Source organism: Crocodylus siamensis, chromosome 2, assembly GCF_052110815.1.
Source record: "Crocodylus siamensis isolate JL-2025a chromosome 2, ASM5211081v1, whole genome shotgun sequence".
In the NCBI taxonomy this organism is placed as follows: Eukaryota; Metazoa; Chordata; order Crocodylia; family Crocodylidae; genus Crocodylus; species Crocodylus siamensis.
In genome coordinates, this window is record NC_143396.1 from 42,923,652 (window position 1) to 42,938,895 (window position 15,244).

The following is a 15,244-nucleotide window of genomic DNA, read 5'->3' on the forward strand; positions in this document are numbered from 1 at the left end:
CAAGGTTCTCCCCACAGTTAACATGGGGAAAAAAGCCCCACACCTTACAATTGAGCATGAGATTTCCTAGACTCCCCTAGGGTTGGTCTTGGCCAAAGGAGATTCTGGTATATGGCTTCAACATTGAGGGTAGCCTTGGTGACAGTGACCATGATCTCATCAGGTTCACTGTCTGCCACAAAGCTGACAAATCAACTAGCAGGATTGAAGTCCTGGACTTCAAAAATGCTGACTTCAACAGGCTTGAGGCATTAGTAGGGGAGGCGATGCAGAACCAGGGATGGAAGGCAAATGGGGTTCATGAACAGTGGTCGTTCCTCAAGGTCGCAATCCTCAAAGCACAAAAGATAACCATCCCCATGAAGAGGAAAGGTATGGCTGGCAAATCAGTAAGAGGATCATAGGTTGGGCTATATCTGGTAGAAATTGGTAACAACAGTCCTTCATTTGAGATAGCTATACAAATATTTAAGTACATGTTTTCATTCAAAACAAAAGCAAATATAAGGGCATTTAATTTTAAGAAATTAAAATACTTTGGGCAGATGGTCTTACGCTGGATATTGTTTTGAGAAGTGGGTATTGTTTTAAGCCATAAAGAGGTGGTTGTGAGAGAGTTCAGGAAGGAGATACAACAAAGAAAAGAGGCAGAGAAAGAGGCTTTAACAAAACTTGAACAACAATGTGAAAGTCTATAGAATAGGGTTTTGTGCCAGAATGTTGTGGCCGCTAGTAGATGTTCACTTTAAGGCATGATGATACCTGACTCACAAATCCAACAACTGTGTTTCCTGCTATGTCAGACATTCACAGCAGGACATGCTATTTTGGGACTGAGGATCAGAACAGAATAGTGCCTTACTGGCCAATGCAGGTGGGGCCTGGGTTCATAATTCTGGGCTCTTTCTGCATGAGCAAGTTGAAACCAAGGTGCCCACTCTGAGCTTTTTATCAGCTGGGGCCTGGGACCAAACCATGGTCCAGAAATGGCCCCAGTCTGGTCCCCCGTACCAGCCAATAATTAATTGATTGTCAAAATTCCAGCTGGGCAGCGCATATTGTTTTTATCCAAATAAATGCTTGACCCAGAATTGCACATGAGGTACTTCCTCCCCAGGTGTATCACCTTGCACTTGTTGGTGTTGAATCCCATCCTATTCTCATCTGCCCACCCCTGTAACCTGTCTAGTTCTGATTGTAGCCTATTCCTTCCTTCTAGTGTGCCCACATCTCCCCACATCTTAGTGTCATCAGCAAATTTGAACAGGGTGCTTTTTACCCCATCGTCCAAGTCACTGATGAAGATGTTGAACAGTGCGGGTCCGAGGACTGAGCCCTGCGGAACCCCACTGCCCACATCCCTCCAAGTCAAAAATGACCTGTCCACTACCACTCTCTGGGTGCAACCCTCCAGCCAGTTGGTGACCCATTTGACCGTGCAGGTGTTGACACCACAGTCCCCCAGTTTCTTAATGAGAACAGGGTGAGAGATAGTGTCAAAGGCCTTCTGAAAGTCCAGGAAGACTATGTCCATTGCTACCCCTGCATCTAAGGATTTGGTGATCTGGTCATAGAAGGCCACCAGGTTGGTCTGATAGGACCTGTCTCTAATGAACTCATGTTGGTTGCCCCTAAGCATAATCTCTCCTGCTGGCCCCTCGTGGACATGTGCCCAAATAATTCTCTCTAAAAGTTTACCCAGGATTGTGGTAAGACTAATTGGCCTATAGTTTCCCAGGTCCTCCTTCCTCCCCTTTTTGAAGATGGGAACCACATTGGCCCTCTTCCAGTCCTCTGGCATCACACCAGAGCACCACAAGTGCTTGTAAAGCCATTCCAGGAGTCACGCAATGACCTCAGTACTCTCTGGTGGAGATCATCTGGATGAGCTGATTTGAATACATCCAGTCCCTCTAGAAATTCCCTAACTAGTTCCTCACTAAACTTGGCCTAGGTGCGCTTCCCCTGAGGCACATGTAAATAAATAAACAAAAACATACCCTGCCAATTATAGACCCAGTCCCATATTATAATCTAGTCAGTCCTTTGTCAGCACAGAAGTAGAAAGACACAGATTATCTCTTCTGTGTTCTGTCTTAATTGCTTGTTCTCTCTCTATATATATATTATCAGGAACATTTTTCCATAAAAAAAAAAGAAAAAACAGATGCAAAAGTTAGTAGGGTCAGAAGTTCATTTGCCTTAAATGAAAGAGAATTAGACACTTTATTTTCAGTCAGTTTTGTTTTTAAGTAGCCATTACACTTCAGGCTCAATTTCAGATTCTTTATCATTGCGTAGTCTTCCTAAACAAGTTGCTTATTTGAAAAGGCAGTTTTTCTGTAATGTCCTTTTATTTATGAAGTTACCTCTTTTTATTATATATCTACTCTTAAACAGTTTCTTCTATTTCTATGTATAGGAAGTTAATATTAAAACACAAACCAAAAAAGCCTATGTCTCATTTGTGCACTGAATTTCAAATATATAACTGGTTTTGTAGATATGGAAGTTAATTATATATTATCTACATGCAGTTTTAGACAATATAAGATATGTGGTAAGAGGAGGGACAAATGTCTGTTCCTTGTATTACTGTTATTTTGCATTCTCAAGGCAAAGCCCCAAAGATTTTTCACTTGATCATTTTCTGTTACTTGAATAGGTTTGTGCTTGCACTGCTTTTCACAATTTGGGAATGAGATTGACAAAATACCATAATTTCGTGAACATAAGATGCTCCTGAATGAAAGATTCACCCCTCCCCCCAAAATTAGATCATGTATATGGAAAATTTACAAATGTTATTTTTTAGAATCTAATTATCAGAAGGTTGTCCTGAATTTCTCTTCCCCCTCCCACTTCCCCACTCTGCTACAGCAGGGAAAGCAGTAGCTGGAGAATCAGACAGCTCCCTTGTCCACTTCCACCACATGCACTCCCCACAGTCTCTAGCTGTCAGATGCTGGTCAGACTCTATTCCCTTCCCAGAGCAAGCACAAAGAAATGTAGTTGTTGCTGGGCCATGAAGCAACAGCAGTGCTGCTGACTGGCCAGGCAGGGAATGGAGTGTCCATGTGTTCTGTGCCTGCTGTAGCCAAGCTGCACCTGACAGTAAGGGGTGGAAGGAAGGGTGCAGATGGAGCGCATAAGCTTCAGAGGGCAAAGGGGGCTGCAGAGAACAGATAGGAGACACATGGCTGATGTGGGTGTGATTCTGGCCCTGACCCAGGTTTTTCCCCCCTTCCTGATTGGTGGGGGAAGAGACCTAATCTTAGATTGGAGTAAATTTGGTACATCCCAATGAAGCACACTGGGAACATAGTTATACTAATAGATATAATATACCTTCACTAAGTGACCACTCATGCTAAGCATAATAGTTTCAGCAGCTGCTAACAAATTGTACTATAGTCATTATTACCATCATTAGACATATTTAATAGAGCATCTATTATTATATTGCCAAATTAAAATTGGTTCTACATGTGCTAGGCCCTGTACAAATACAGACTATTAAACAGTTGAAAGGGCTTATAATTCAAGGAAATGAGGCAGCCACATCATGAGGAAAAGGTTATGACAAGCATAGAGTACAATATAATGCCAATAAATAACCAATTTCACTTGTGCAGTGGTGATTAGGTTGATCAGCTCAATGCAAAAAAAATGAGGGAGAGGGAAAGAAGTAGGGTGAACTGGGCAAGTAAAAGGAGGGTAAATATTTGAGGTGAAGAGTACAAGGAAGAAGTAGTAGAATTAAGGGAGCTGGAAAAAGCAGCTAGTTAGCACTGGGCAGAGATAATCAAGACAAGATATTAGGGAGTTGCTTGACCACTGAAGTTCCTTACTAGGGGTGCTTCTACTGGTTGGAATATCTAGTGGTTTTCCTTTGTAATTTTTCCCCAACCAGGAAGTCTATGAAGGTATGGTCATATAGTTACAGAGCACTAGTGGGGGCAGAGTCCCTGGCTGGGTACTGTTTTAATCCTCCTCACTCCATGATATATTCTTGGTTGTGGCTGTTTCTGTAACTTTCACTTACAGTCTGGATGGAGTCAATTTACCAAGCAAGCAGAAATTAAACCTGTATTTAATCACAATATCACTAACAGTTTCAGGATTGCAAATTATGATTTATTTCCAGACCAATTATTCCATGCAAAAACAATATTATCTAATTATCAGACATCAGACATATATGTTTGCCACTTGATTTTTCTCAAGAGCACTCAAGTGTGGCAACTGGGACACACACAGACAAGTTCAGTGGACTAAACAGTAATTGATAATGAAATGAAAATATTGTAAAGGACCCTCTTGACTACAAGCTCATAAATTGAAAGGTGAAAGGAACAACTCATTTCTACTATAATATTTGTGCCTCTCTAGAAAAAAGTTTCATACAATAATGAAAGGTAATTGAGAAGACAACTCTGAATTTCAGCAAACTGCTTCTTTCAGTTGACATAATTTGATGATAATATTTAGTGGTTCTTAATTGTTTATCATTTTCTATCCTACCAGTAGGTTCATACTACCAGTTGTAATACATATATAAAGAATGCACTGCAGTGACTGTAGCTTGATGGGATATCTTATATCATTGGAAAAGTGTAAAAAAAACTTTATAACTAGTGAAAGATAAACTAATGGGGTACACACTACAAGGGAATTTTTATATTTTGCAGAAAAAAGATATGTGCCATTCTAGTCTTTTTTCATGACTTCCCACAATAAATTTTGGTTCCGAGAAGAGAGAGAAAACTTATGGATGTAACTAGGTTTAGGCATCTAATGTACAGACAATAGAGGGAAATAGGCATTTCCAAATTTAGAAAAGGAAAAAAAGTAGACAATAAGAAATAATAGACAGAAGGGGTATGTCTGAATTTAGAAGATAATTGAAGTTTGACTCACTATATTTTGACTCCCTGCTCTACCCCCACCATTCTTTTGGGAACCACTATTCATAATTCAACTTCCATGGCACAAACCTAGCAACTCCATTCTCTCAAGAAGTAGAACCTCTCAGGATTTCTCTTCTTCTTGAAAGCATTTAAATCAATACCTCCCATTTCCTAGAAAGGCATCTTAATCAGGCTACTAGCAATCCTGGGGTCAATGACCAAAACCAATATATTTCCCTTCTGAGAAGAGTACAACGTATGCACCCATGAGGCCAAACTGGGTCAACCAGCCAAACCTATTTTTAGAAAAGGAGCAAAACAGTCTTTGGCTAGCTTTGTCATCCTTCTGAAATAACTCTCATTTACAAGAATATCAATTCCCTCAAAATTTAGATTCTAACTGACTTGTTCTCTCTTGCATGAAGTATCCTGTCATTTGCTCACAATTGAGTTAGCAGGTACTGTGTTTATTAAAGCATATAGTTAAAAAAATTCCATAATACACATTCTAATCTAAATGACGTAGATAAATATATTGCATGAAATATTTGAATGTGAACCCCACTAACACATAAAAATCTAAGACAACCTTTCTATCTCATGACTTCTATTTTTTTCTATTTGTTTAAAACTGCTTCTTATGATAGTGTTGGAATGATGTTCTAGTTGTGATGGAAATGTGTGACAGAAGGATTTTTGTGTTGTGGTATATTTTATTGGATCCTGTCTGAGGAAGAGACCTATTACTCAAATTTGATGCCCCAAAGTTTGTCTAAGTCAGGGGTTTTCAACCATTTTTAACATGTGTGCCCTTTTTGTCTCAAAGTTTCATCTCATGTTCTCCTTTATATTTTTTTCTTGTTTTTAATATTACCCATGATGTGCTATAAGGCAGGCTACACTAATTAACATTAAATGCATTATGAATATATGCATTAAATATATATATCATAATTATGCCACAACAGTTTGGGCCTGGTTTGGTCTGGCTGCATGATGCCACATGCCTCCCACCACTAGGCAGGCGGCACAGCTAGTGCACAGGAGGCAAATGGCATTGTGCTGCTCCCATAGCACTGGCAGTGTGGTGTGGAGTGCAGCCTGCAGTGGCAGCCACTCTGCCCTACACAGAGGTTGGGGAGACATGTGCCCCCTGTGCCTGTTCCAGGGGTGCACACAGCAGTGGGAGCCTCCCCATACCCCTGGACAAGCCACCAGGGCTGCAAGCATCCCATGACCTGCCCCAGGCCCCCATTCACCACAGCCCCTGTCCTTCTCTGTCCCACTCCCTCCCTCACTGCAGGGGCTTTGATCCTGCCCCACCCCTCCCCCATGACAGAACTAACTTCTGGGGGGTGCGTGCTCACCACCCCATCATAATTTCTTCCTCCACCAGTGCAGAGGGATTGAGGCTGGGGCTGGGCCAGGGGAACGTGCTGCCCAGCCAGGGCAGGGTGCTGGATGTAGCTACAAGTGGCTTATTCAGAAGAGCAGAAGGAGGCATCTCCTGCTGCTGCATGTACCCCGGGAGGGCTTGTGACCCTGTCTTTTCATGTGGGGCAGAGTGGGCTGCCACAGTAGGCTGCAGCCAGGCCAGCTCTTCCCGGCAGGGGGCTGGGCCAGGCTGTGCTCGGGGCAGGTGACAACAATGCTAGAAGGGACACTACAGTTAATTTTGGGGTGGTTCCAACCCCTCCCCCACCCCATTTAGCTCCCTCCCAGTTACCGCAACTTGCCCTGACTGCAGCCTGGCCCAGCCCCACACTGGGAAGAGCTCAGTGCAGCCCTGAGCCCAGCTGACCCTGCCCCACATGTAGATCCAGGACACATGCCCCATGCCCTCCCAGGGTGTGTGCAGTGGCGGGAACAGCACCCACCCCCATCCCCTGGACGAGCCACAGCTCTGACCCCTGCTCCACCCTGGCTGTGCAGCACATTCCCCTGCCCCTCCCCCACTCTCTCCTGCATCATGGGGGCCCCCATGGCCCTTCTTTCCCCCCACCCCTTCCCCTACAACTGACTTTCCAGCCAACTTATGTGGATATGGAAGTTGAGTTGACTTGACTTCCATGTCTACATAACCAGTTACATGCTTAGAATTCAGTGCACATATTAGACATAGGGGTTTCTTTTGTTCTGTATTTTGTAATGTCAACTTACTATAGATAGAAAGAGTACTGTTTAAAGAGTAGATACTTTTTAAAGAGTAGATACATAATAATAAAAAGAGGTAACTTCATAAATAAAAGGACATTACAGAAAAAAAAAAACCCTTCTTTCTAAATAAGCAACTTGTTTGGGAAGGCAATGCAATGATAAAGAATCTGAAATAGGGCCCAAAGTGTAATAGATTGGGAATCAGAGAATTAAAGTAAAGCTGCTGGTATCCTCTGTAGTACTACTGAGTCCCTAGAGGACTCCGCAGTGTTAAAGTGAACATGGGACTGGGTCTGTAATTGGCAGGTTATGTTTTTATTTATTTATTTACTTGTATGTGTATACGTGTGTATATGTTTGTTTATTGTTATCCAAGTTAAGAAGGTTAAACAACCAAGCACAAGGTTTATATGTGAATTTCACTGTAAAGTTGATGAGTTGCAGCAATGTTATTCTTTTCTATCTTTTTTGGAACCTTTCTCTCTTAGTGGACATCATTGTTCCTTTCTATAGAGTATTGTTGAACCCAAGTTTTGGGGAAAGATATCAAAACCTGATGTGAGAGTCCAGAAAAGTTGGAGGGTGGCAATAGGGCCAGTACTAGCTGAGGTGATCAACAATGTGGCATTCTGGCACTACTGGATAAGGTCCCATCTTGGTTTTATTAGTGAACTGAGCTTAGTTGCAAACCACAAGATAAAGAGTGAGACAAAAAAAAAAAAGGATTATTGAAGCAGAACAGAGGGAAAAGGGAAGTGGAGATAATAACAATTGTCAGCATAATCACAATGGATTTGGATAACTTGGAGAACAAGCCTGGGAACAATACAAACAGATTTGGAGTAATACGTTACCAGAACTAGAGATGAAACCAAGAGAGAGAACATCAATGTAGATAGCTACATGTAGCTGTAGGTACATGATGGAGACAGCCAATTTGGTCAAAGTGGTGGTCTGGAAAAGGGTGCTGGCACTCAATGGCGTACTCTGTGTTAGGTTTTTCTGAAGAGAATAGCAGCAATCAGTGGCAATATGTAGGGGGGTACATTGGGGTGCACATGCACCCCGAGAGCACCGGTACATCCCCTGGCCAGCCACACTCACTGCTTACATGACAGGCAGGGGGGCAGGTCCCCCCGCTCTGAAAGTGCCAGCTGAGAAATGATGCTTCCAGAAGTGGTCCAGTGATTGGCCACCTCGCAATTGGCTGCAAGGGAACCCCCCCCACTTGGTCACCAAGATTGGCCATGACTGGTTCCTGGGGGGGCACGTGGCCCTCCCCCAACTAAAGTGACAACAGTACCACAGCACCTATTAGTATAGGTTCACTTAGGTTCAGGAGCCTTGGACTGTGGAGTCCTCTAGGGACTCAGTAGTACTACAGAGCAGCTTTACTCTAACACTGAGGAGCTTCTCTGATTCCCAATCCTTTAGTCACACAGTCTCAATTAAACCAACCACACTATGCAAATCCATGTGAACAAACCTATGTGAACACTGTCCACACTTCCACTAGTTGCACGACTCCACTCTCACCCAAAACACTAAAACTCTCTGAGATGTTCACAGCCACCTTCTATACTATTATTGATGCCAAGTCACCCCATGTAAAAATATCCAATCATCCAGAGTTGCCACCCATTAATCCTACCTTCCACGAATCACTTTCACCATTCATGTTTCCATTTAGCTGTCATTCAAAAGTTTACCTCATGAAAGGCATCTGAGTTTCCTGCCACTTTGGCAGTCATCATTACAAATGCTTATTTGCTCAAACTGAGTCATCAGGTAAAAAGTTCAATCATTCCTGAGAGTTCCTTCCAAGGGATGCTATTGCGTATCTACCCGTTCCATAAAGAGTGGCACCACACTGAGATACACACTACAGTATGTTCAATGTGATAAGACCATGTGGACCAACTTTTATATATAAATATGTGAAATGCATAGATTTTATATATGCATTAGTCAAGGATTTTATGTCAAAAACTAAAGCATTAGAGGAAGAGGTTTGGGGATTCTGAATCATGACTAAGTTCAATAGACCAAAGCTTCTGCTCTCAAAGAAGTAAAGATACTAATGATATTGAATATAAACATTACCTAGTAATTGTTAAATTCTAGATGTATCACCTTTTACTGGGATTGCCAAAAATTTCTGGGTGTACTCCATTTTTTCCCATAAGTACTTTATAAGGACAGAAATAAAAATAAGTAACTTGAATACAGGCTAGATCCAAAGGTTCTGAAGACTAGATCTGGTTTGTAGAATGTAGGTTGCCAGCTGATGCATTAGGGCTTTAGCTGGTTGAAGAAATGTTACTACCTTTAGTTGTGTGTTAAAGATGATAGCATATCCTACCACCAAGAAATGAGACAGCTTAAGCAGATCAGACTTGTAGTGTATCTAACATGGCATTTTGTCTTTGGAAAGCCTATATCAATGACTTCAGGAATATGTATAAGAAATGATAATGGACAACTTCAGAATGAAAATCATTTATGTTTCTTCCTGACTCTTGGCAGTAAATGGCTGCTATAAGCACTTATCATTAAGCATAATATCCCTTAGTTGTTCATAGAATCATAGAATCATAGAAGTAGGGCCAGAAGGGACCTTATAGCTCTTCAAGTCCAACCTCCTGCCTGGGCACGAGAAAAAGTGGGCTCAAATGACTCTAACCAGGTAGGCATCAAGCCTCTTCTTAAAGACCCCCAGGGTAGGAGCCAGCACCACTTCCCTTGGAAGTTGGTTCCAGATCCTAGCCGCCCTAACTGTGAACTAGTTCTTACAGATGTCTAATCTAAACCTACTTTCCAACAACTTATGGCTGTTATTCCTTGTTATGCCAGGGGTGCTAGGGGAAACAAGGTCACTCCTAAATCCTTCTGGTCCCCCCTAGTGAGTTTATATGTGGTCACCAGGTCCCCCCTCAGCCTTCTCTTGTGAAGGCTGAACAGGTTTAGGTCCCACAGTCTCTCATTGTAGGGTCTGCCCTGTTGTCCCCGGATCATGTGGGTGGCCTTCCTCTGGACACTCTCAATGTTGTCCACATCCCTCCTGAAGTGGGGGGCACAGAACTGAATACAGTATTCCAGCTGTGGCCTGACCAGTATCGCGTAGAGGGGGAGGATCACCTCCTTGGCCTTACCTGAGATGCACCTGTGGATGCATGACAAGGTCCAGTTAGCCCTGCCACCCATGACCTCGCATTGTTGGCCCATGTTCCTCTTGGAGTCAATAATGACTCCAAGATCCCTTTCTGCCTCCATGCTCTCAAGAAGGGAGTTTCCCATCTTATAAGTGTACTGCTGGTTACTACTGCTCAAGTGCAGCACCCTGCACTTGTCAGTATTGAAACGCATCCTGTTTTTGTTAGCCCACCCCTGCAACCTATCCAGGTCTTAATGCAGTCTTTCCCTCCTTCCTAGTGTGCTCACCCCAAATTTTAGTATCATCAGTGAATTTAAACAGGCTGCTTTTCACCCCATCATCCAAATTGCTGATAAAGACCGAGGTGAGCCAGGGGGGCTTTCCGGCACTCCTGCCCCCCTTGCTTCTTGTTGGGAATGTCACCCCTTGGGCTCTAAGTATCATCTCCTTAAGGAACAACTGCTCATCTTGGGCACTGAGTTCCCCTGCTCTTGAGAACCCCAGCGCCTCTCCCACTAATCTCAACTCATTGAAGTTGGCCTTCTTGAAGTCTAGGGCTACCACCTTGCTGCATGCCCCTGACAGCCTGCGCTGGATAGTGAATTACAGCAAGTGATGATCGCTATCACCCAGGTGGTCAAGAACCTGGAGGCCCTTTACCAGGTCGTTGCCTGTGGCCAGGATCAGGTCCAACAGGGTATTTCCTCTGGTGGGACTGTGAACCTTCTGAATTAAGTGGAGGTCCTCTATCTTGGCCAGGACCTCCTGGAATGGTCCGATCTGGCTGACTGTTCCTCCCAGCAGATGTCCCAGCAGATGTCCAGGTAATTTAAATCACCCATGACAACTACATCCCTGATTTCCTGATGGGTTTGATGATCAGGTCTCAGTGACACTTTAATTAGTTATCCTGTTGGACCCACAAAGTTATAATGCTCAGAGCACACTTGATGTGACAGTGATGCTTGTCGTAAGCTACTGGCAGCTTCATGGTTAGGCCACTCATCTGGAATGTGACAACATGTATTCTATTCTACTTCTTTGCCTGATTTAGATCAGACATTGAATGAAAATCTTCTAGGAGACTGTTTTAACTGCTAGACTTTGAGACTGTACTGTAATCCTTTGAAACCATTACATGTGGGGGTCTCTTTTCCTTTGGCAGATTTTTTTATCATCAAAGTGGCTTTTTTTTGTACTTAAAGGTAGCCACATAACTCTATTTGTATTAACAACTATGTACCTGTACACCTGGGCAAAATAAGCAAAAGCAAATTAGAGAAGGACCCTCCTTTGTTGAAGCCCTAGTAGCTGAGTGACTAGGGTACTTACCTGGGAAGTGAGAAACCAACTTTCTGGAGGGGATGAATTACTCTAGAACAGGGGTTTTCAACCTTTTTTAGTAAGTGTACCCCCCACGGGCAGACACGGGGTGGGGTTGAGGCATGCAGCCAGACACAGAGTGGCAGGGGAGAGGTGGCATACAGCTGGATGTGGAGCAGTGGCAGCACAGGATGGGTGGTGGCAACAGCAGCCACCGTGTGTGAACTTCCCTGGCTTTCCTGCTCTGGCTCTGCTCTTGGGAGGTGGTGGCACAAAGTGGTGGGTGGTGGTGCTCCATCCCAGCCTGCCTGTGCGTACCCACTACAGCCTTCTCAAGTACCTCTGGTTGACAACCCCTGCTCTAAAATACGCATTTCTCTGACTTTCCAACACAGTTATCTAACCATAAGAACTTAGGTCAGGCACTATCCAGAGCCTTCTCCATTGCTCCTTTAGGAAATGAGCCACTGCCTTGCACCAGATTTACTTTATTAGTCGTTGGGGGAGAAATGATGGAGGGCAGTGTAGAAAAAAAGAAGTTTCTGCTTCCCTGGGTGCAAGTCTCTAGGCTACAACCCAGGACCCCTTTTCAGGACATGAGCAATCATATTGAACCACACAACTTCTGGCTTGTTTAGTGTCTTCTGGCTCTACATATCTTCAAAAGGCATGACAGAGTAAAGCTTGGATAATGACTGACCTATGATGTGGTGTTTAGTGTGCTGTGCTAGGAAAGCAGGGACATAGAGGTTCAAACCCCCTCTGAGCAAGGAGGGGAGAGCTTGAAAGTCTGGCCTCCAGCTTCCAGGACAAATCTCCTAGCCATTCAGTTAATGAAGCTAAAACATATAAGGACCCTTGTCTTCTTAACACCTGCTAGCCATGGGTTTTGGACTGCCTATATTTTTCAGCCTTTGATGCCAGTACATATCTACAATAGCTGCATTCAGACATGTGTGGTCATGCAGTATGTGGTGCTGCAGACCTGTCTCTGGTGTCATACATTTGAGTGTTTTCTGCACTGCTATCTTGCGGGGGGGGGCGGGGAGTTGATCCTGGTAGATCCCAGGATAAAAAAATATCTGCATGGAAAAAAAAAATAGGGTGGCACACATGGCTGCAGAATGTGCCATGCAAAACTGGAGCCTGGAATGCTGGAGCCATGCTCTGGCTGCCAGCCAGGCTCCAAGCTGCAGAAGTGTCACAGTTGTGGCTTCCCTGACCCCCAGAGCCCCAGGTAAGGGTGCTGGAGCCAGCACTGTTGCTGGCACCAGCATCCCCTACCCCATGCATCAGAAGGCACGTGGCATGAACATTCCTTGGGACAAATAGTGGTGGCACAAGGTGTGCTGCTGCTTCTTGTCCATGGGGAACCAAACGTCTGTGCTTGCCTGCATGCAGCCAAGGGGTGTATACCTGTAGGGAAACATGTATATGGCTAGTGCATAGTCTACTGTACATGCTCAGCCTATGTACATACTGCATGTGTGGCACTGATGTCAAGATGGTACTGATTTGGAGAGTGATACTGGTCTGCGGTAGCACAAAAAACTGGACTCCATGGATGAGCCATGACAGATACAGAGCCATGTAAGCCTTGCTACTCGTGGACTTGGTGATTAACAATACCTGCTTCTGCTTCCATCGCCTCTCCTCAGCTGTCAAGCTTAAGCTACTGTTGGGGAGTGTGTACCTGCCTGGCCAGGTGATGAATAAATTGAAAGGTTCACTAATTGACATTAGCTAGCTTCTTACCCTGGTTTCAGAACCCTTGGTTTTAATGGTAGCTGATACAACAGTAGAAGATGCTAGCTACCTTAACCCTGATCTGAAGAATAGAATCCCAAGTATTTTAGGAAAACTTAAAGGAAAAGTAATATGAAATTATGGGGCAAAAGAAATATAAAATGTATGCTATGTTGCCACTGGAATGCTGTTGGAATTCTGTTTAATATTTAAACAGGAATCTTTGACAGTACTTTCTGCTAGGAGTCTTATTTCCCCAATGCAATGTTTCCAATTGAAAACAAAATCTAAGATTGCCACTACCTAATAAGAATGCTAGCAGAAGTACACAGAAACTGCACAACAGCTGAAGAAGACAAACAAAGCATCTTTGAAAGCCAAAAGGGGCAGTCTGGTAAAAAAACAATACAGCAATACCATTCAAAAGAAAAAGACATACAAAAAGCAAAACAAAAAAACCCCAAAACCTTCATTCTGGAATTGCATAACACTAATATTTTGGAAATATTCCTCCTTCAAGAATATATTAGCTCAAAGGAAGTGGAATGAAGCTAATATACCTCAGATATGGATACAGTTGGTACTGTCTGTGAAGCAAAAAGACTCTAGATACAGAAGTGGTAGGAAAGCAAACCAAAGAGGAAACCGTAGTGTAAAATACTACTCCAGATTATGCAGTTGGCTCTGTGTGTGTGTAGAAACTTGGCTTTATGAATAACAAGTCTGCTCAATCTTCTACAATCTATTTGCCTACTACTCCCAGCATGGTGCTATCTCCTATATTTAAAACCCTGAAACAGTCACCTAGCTGTACTTGAAAGACCTTCCTGATTTATAGGCAGCCAGAAGAACCTGTAGCTCCAAGCACAATTCCTATTCCTGTTCATTTCAAACAAAGGACTATGTACAATACTAACTCAAACCCTCCTACAACTACATTTACTTTACCTCTAATAGCTACTGTGCTTCCTGCTATCTCCCCTGCCCTATCAGCACCAGCACTGATCCCCAAAATTCACAATCATTGAACTTAGTAAGACCCAGAGAAAATCCTTGCCAAAAGGTAACACCATTCAGGTGAAAGTTAGTGAGCACGGAAGTGTCACTATTAAAGGTAGATGGCACTGACAGTATCATCAGATTAGTCGATGCAGTCTTTGTAATGAACTATGGTATGAGCCAGTGGACTAGACTCATCAAGTACAAATGTATAACTCATGTCACTGAAGGGATTTGTTACCAACAAACTGTGAACTACATCAAGCTTAGAATCAGCTAGCCCATCTATCATGTCAACTGTACAGCATATATCATTCATGTGTGGGTTTCTTCTTACCTGCCAGAATAGAAACCATGGATCTTTGAACTAACTGGGCTTATGTGAATACAGTGTGAAGATGGTGTCAGACTGACATTCTATTTTATGTTATTTTAAAGGGGTTGGGGCATGGAAAGTTAACATACTTTCTTTCATTAAAGCCCACAGATTTTACTGCAGAAATGTTTTCTCAGACTTACATAGGTTTCCATTTAAAATAGGCACTTACAACTATAGTTCTCTTTGGGTATTCCTATGAATTAGTTGAAGTAAATCTGTTGTAGGGGTAGATGCCCAGTATCTAAAGACTCCTACTATATTTTTATCTGATTTTTTGTGGGGGTTATAATTTGGGTTTGAAAAGCTTTGCTAACCTTGCTATATTGTGAACTCTCTTAGAGTATTCATTCATCAGTTCCAGTGTGGGGTGCTCCAGGAAAGAAGTGACAGAGAAGAGAACACTGACATACAAGGCCATCCCTAGAGTACAGCGAATCAGGGTGACCACACTGGGCCTCGCACTTTGGGGCGCCTCATGGAGCTGGGCAGAGCAGCTCTGCCCTCCCTTTCCCCCTGCAGGGCCTGCCTTGATGCTGGCAGCTCCACACCATGCTGCGGAAGAAGTCCAGGGATTCC

The 15,244-nt window shown here is 43.4% G+C and overlaps 1 pseudogene; it reads left to right on the forward strand.

Annotated features, from left to right (window-relative positions):
- The first annotated feature begins 266 nt into the window (after window positions 1-266).
- Window positions 267-15,244, forward strand: part of LOC149870179 (negative elongation factor A-like) — a 55,316-nt pseudogene continuing 40,338 nt past the window's right edge.